Below are 5,647 nucleotides of genomic sequence, written 5' to 3' on the forward strand. Positions count from 1 at the left end.
CCCACCCTTTTCTTCCCGGAGTCTGACTCTCTCTCGACCATCTATTTCACTCGTGCGTAGCCTCTTCAGTGTTCCCTCAATTATCTCAACCGGTGAATTCTTGTCTTGTTCGTCATTCTTCATCTCTTTATCTTCTCCCGTGGATTCAATTCTAATTTTGGTAGTGATTTCATTCTTTTCCTTGGATCAAGTGTTTTCCCTGCTCGTTCGTCTTTCGCCAGTTTATCCTTCCGGAGTGTTCAAGACATCTCAGGAGATTCGTCTGTGTTCTAATTAATTCGAGGTTGTCACCTCATTCAAATATTTCAATTGTTCCGGTGCTTCATCTATCTGTTCATCATCCTTTTTCAACGGTGTTTTCTCTTCAGTGGGCCCTAACCCACAGGTCTTTTCCCAGGATCTTACCTGACTCTTCTAATTTCCCCGGAGTTATTCTCAATTCTTTTCAAGTATGACGTAAGAATGGATCCCATCAGTCAGATGCCTTTCCAAGATCGGTTTCAAACATTTTCATTGTTGGCTCAACCTCTCTGCTTTTCATTCTCCCGGAGTACCTCATTTATCTTGGTGTTGTTTCTCGTCGACATTTGAAGATCGAAGAAGAGTTTTTCATATCATCCTCTTGAATTATTCCATTTGTCAGATATTCCTTTTCTCAACCATCCGGAGTTTGTCAGGAGTTCTTTTCTTCACCGGAGGCCATCATTCCAGTTATTGTTATCTAATTATCCCGATGCTTCGTTCAAGTGTTCTGCAATCAGCTCGTGATCTCTTTGTTCTTTTGTATCTAAATCCCCTCTAGCATATTGGTTCTTCTGATCCTTCCCGGTGATTCATTCTCTTTCATCAGTCATTTTCGAATTCTTACGGTGGTTCGTTCAAGATTCTTTTTCTTTGATTATCATATACCCATTCATTTCTTTCCAATCCTACCGGTGGTTCATGAAGACTTCCTCAAGTTTTGTGCTATATCCCTTCTCAATCCTTTTTTCAAGAAGAATAAGTAATATGTGAAATCCATTGTTTGTCATCAATTTATTTTGATGAAGGATAAGCATACAATAAATCTTATTCTTATTCATTCAAGTGAGTAATCCCTTCCTTCGGAGTTTGTTGGTGATGAATAAATTCTAGTTCCAAGTGTTTTCATCTTCTCTTTTCCGGAGTTCAAACTTTCCTCGGCCTTTTCGTCGGAACCTCAATCTAAATCATCACAAGGCTCATCTTATTATTTCATCCTTCATTCTATCTCATCATCCTTTTGTCTCCGGAGTTCTTCATGGTGGTTCTTCATGATTTAATCTTTTCTTCAAGAGTTCATCAAGATTCTTGCTGGTAGAGTTCAAGTATATTTTCTTCTCGCGTCTCGAAGTGCAATTAATTCTCTGTATTCTTTTGAAGTGGAGTTTTGCATTTCTTCGTTCTTCTAAGCGATCCAATCATTTATGTTTGTGGCCAGCTATCACCTTATGATCTTGAGATGTTATCTATAAGACCACAACAAGCTCATTCTTTCGTTGTTGATTTTCTCAACAACTCCGTTCATTCCTTCCTTTTAAATTCTTTTCATTCAATTTCTCTTTTAGTTCTTTCCGGAGGTTTTGTGTCATATCTTCATCAAGTATCATTCCATCCTCTCTAGCTCGTGTTCTATTCCTCCATGTTTTAGTCAGAGTTCTGCCTAAATTCTTTCAGTCTTATCGTTTCTTATCTTATTCTAACCGGAGTGGTTTCATAGTCTATCTGATTCCTTGAGCTTTCGATTCTCGTCATTCTCGTCGTTCCTCTCTTCTTCTTGAGTGCTCTCGATTCTTTGCTTCTTCTCTTGAGTTCTTGTTTCACCTCTTCCCTTTTCCCTTCCGTCTCGGTCCTAAGATCTCGGGACGAGATCTCTTGTTAGTGGAGGAGTGTTGTAACGCCCCAGTTTCGATGCGCCAGGTGTCTGCCAGTTATTCGCCGTCATTGCCATGTCATTTGCTTGCATGTTGCATTTTATCATGTCATCATGTGCATTGCATTGCATACGTGTTCGTCTCATGCATCCGAGCATTTTCCCCGTTGTCCGTTTTGCAATCCGGCTCTCCTATGCCCTCCGGCGTTCTCCTCTCGTCTCTCCTTGTGAGTGGGTGTTAAACTTTCTCGGAATGGCCCGAGGCTTGCCAAGTGTCCTTGGTATAGCGCCGATAGACCGCCTGTCAAGTTTCGTGCCATTTGGAGGTCGTTTGATACTCCAACGGTTAACCGAGTTAGCCCGAAAGCCTCCTTCTCTTTCCAGCCCAACACCCTTTCCAAAGTGACCCAAAACCCAGAAAACTCCCCTCCATGCTCTCGGTCGTTCGATCACGATCGTGTGGGCGAAAATCGTGCCTCATTTGGAGTCTCCTAGCTCCCTCTGCCTATAAATATGTGCACTCCCCCGAAATTCACGGGCAAACCCTAGACGAAATCCCTCCTCCGCCGCCGGACACGTCCGGATCGGACCGGACGCGTCCGCCCCACCGCCCGCGCCGAATCAGGCGCTGCCACGTGGCGCCGCCACGCCGCCCCCGCCGCCGGCCCGCGAAGCCCGCCGTGGGCCCTCCCGCGCCCGACCCGGGCCGCGCCCCGCGCCCCGCCGCCCGAGTCTGTCGGCCGCCGCCGCTCCGGCGCCACGCCCCGCTGCCCCGTCGCCGGCCTCCGCCTCGCCACCGTGGATCTCCACCACCGCCGCCCGCTCCTGCAGTCCGCCGCCGCCTCGGCGCTCCACGCGCCTGGATCCGGCCGGCGCCGCCCGATCCGGCCGTCCTCCTCCCTCCTCCGGCCATCCCCGTCCTCTCCCGACTCCGGCAGCCTCGCTCCGGCCGACGAACCTCGACTTCCGCGCCGACCCGGACCAGATCCGATCGGGACAAGCCAAGGGTTGACTTCTCCCCCCCCCCTCCGTTTTTCCACTAAGTCCTTAATCTGTGGTAAAATTGTTACATCTTCATCGCATCACATCTTCGCACCCGTGGCTCCGTTTTGGGCGTGTAGCATACCAATTTGTTCGTCTTGAAGAATACATCATTTCATTCCATTGCATCATATTCATTTGAGGTCATCTTGATTCCCGAAATGCTATTGGAAGAGTGCTTCATAATGTTAGTTTCAGATTCTTATCAGAACGAGCTCTTTTGTCATTTTTGCCATGATTGATGTGTGCATCCTATGAGGTTGATGTCTACATGTGTTTTGATCTATTCCATGTCTTCTTTATAGAGGTGCTTACCATGTTTTTTTGTGATCAATGTGGTGACTAGCACAAGCATGCAAACTAGGCATCGTGATGTTGCTGATTTTAGTCCCTGTTCTGCTGTTATTTTGATGCCTTGTAAACTTGATGCTACAGAGAGATCCATGCATATTTTGAGATACTTCAGTAAGGGTGTTTTGAACATGTGGTTATTGTCTATCCATTCATGTCCTTTGTTACAATTATGGATTAGTCTAGCATGTCATTTGAGTACTCTACTTTTGCTTCAAAATGTTTCCTGGCAGATTGTTACTTGTTATTCAATTTAGCCAAGGATGCTATAGTTGATCCTTGCATGCTATGGACCTGTTATTGCATTGGTTTGTTTCACAAACATGTCTTCTTGATGATGCTATACTTATATTGTCATGCAATGACTTGTGGTGAGTGATTCAAGCTTGTTAAGTAGGGTAAATGATGTTGCTGTTTTGCTAGGCTGAATCTGTTATTTCGTGATGCTATGTAAACCTGCTTCTACTAATTATTCTATGCATAATCTGAAGATGATCACTAAATATGTTTTGTTCTACATGTTATGCCCTATCCATCCATGCCCCTGGTTGCATTTATAGCTTGTTGTAGTTTGTTCATATTTTGCTTCAAAGTTGCTTGATAATGTTGCTGTCAGCCTGTTAACATTAAGTTCAGTTGTTTCCATGTGTTTTCCTAGTGATCCATGCACCCTATGTACTTGCTCTTGCCATGCTTAGCTTCACAAATATGCCTTCTTACTGTTGGGTGCCTTGCCATGCTATATATTTCTCTGTAGTGAGTTGCACAAGCTCATCTACATGCCTTCATAATTCTGTTCCTGCCATGTATGAATCTGTAATATAACTTGCCATGTTTACATGGGTGCCATCATATTTTCTGCTCCTTTTTGGCTTATGGTCAGTAAGGGTCTTTTGATCTATGATATTAGTAGATTTATGCCATGCCTTTTTTGCCATGATAAGTTCCTGTAACATGTTGTTTGATAGCTCTAAACCTTGCATCGTGATGTTATTTTCTGCAAAGTCTGAAATTGTTATTACTTGCAATCTTACCATGTGTGTTTGAGCATGTTCTATTGATTTCTAGAGATAGCTCAGTGTTCATGTTTTGTAGTGCTTTACCTGTACATCATGCCCATGTCTTTTGTTTTCATGTTGGGGTGCTGTAGCATGTTGTTTTGATACTTGCAATATGCCTAGTTGCTGTTTTGGACAGCTTGTCCTTTAAACTTGTATAGAGTGCATGTGTTGAACCGTTGCTCCGTTTTGAGTGTGCTCTATATGAAACTTGCTTAGAATTGCATGTAGTGTCATATTATCATGTTTCATCCATGTTTTGAGGTGTTTGCTTGATGTTTGTATGCATTTTGCATCAATGCCATGTTTAACTTGTTTTGCTCATATCTTCTAGGCCGTAGCTCCGAACTAAATGAACTTTATATGTAACTTGACTAGAATCTCGTGTAGATCATCTTGGTGCATCTTAACTTGATGTTTAACAACTTGAACATAAGGTTTATTCAGATCTGGACCAATTTCGAAATTTGCATATGAGGACTTACCGAAATTGTTATATGTTGTTCCCGGCCTCATTTAAACTTGCCTTGATGTGTTGTTCTTGTTTGCATCATCTCTTGCCATGAGTAGCTTCATGTAGCCTTGTCATACATCATGCTTGTTGGGCATCATGCCTTGTTCATGTGTGGTGTGTTTACTATGTTGTGTGCTTCTTCTCGATAGTTCCTGTTTCGTTGCGATCGTGAGGATTCGTTCGTCTACGCTTGGTTCGTCTTCGTGGCTTCATCTTCTTCATGGACTCGTTCTTCTTCCTTGCGGGATTTCAGGCAAGATGACCGCTACCCTGGATCTCACTACTATCATTGCTATGCTAGTTGCTTCGTTCTATCGCTATGCTGCGTTACCTATCTTTTGCTCATCAAGCCATCCCAAATTGCCATGAACCTCTAACCTTTGACACCTTTCCTATGCAAACCGTTGTTTGGCTATGTTACCGCTTTGCTCAGCCCTCTTATAGCGTTGCTAGTTGCAGGTGAAGTTGAAGATCGCTCCATGGTGGACAGGATTTTGGTTGGGATATCACAATATCTCTTATATTATTAATGCATCTATATACTTGGTAAAGGGTGGAAGACTCGGCCTTATGCCTGGTGTTTTGTTCCACTCTTGTCGCCCTAGTTTCCGTCATACCGGTGTTATGTTCCCGGAGTTTGTGTTCCTTACGCGGTCGGGTGATTTATGGGACCCCCTTGACAGTTTGCTTTGAATAAAACTCCTCCAGCAAGGCCCAACCTTGGTTTTACCATTTGCCTCACCACCACCTATCCTTTCCCTTGGGTCGGCCAACCCGAGGGTCATCTTTATT

The sequence above is a fragment of the Triticum dicoccoides genome, chromosome 6B (genome assembly GCF_002162155.2).
Source record: "Triticum dicoccoides isolate Atlit2015 ecotype Zavitan chromosome 6B, WEW_v2.0, whole genome shotgun sequence".
NCBI classification, from domain to species: domain Eukaryota; kingdom Viridiplantae; phylum Streptophyta; class Magnoliopsida; order Poales; family Poaceae; genus Triticum; species Triticum dicoccoides.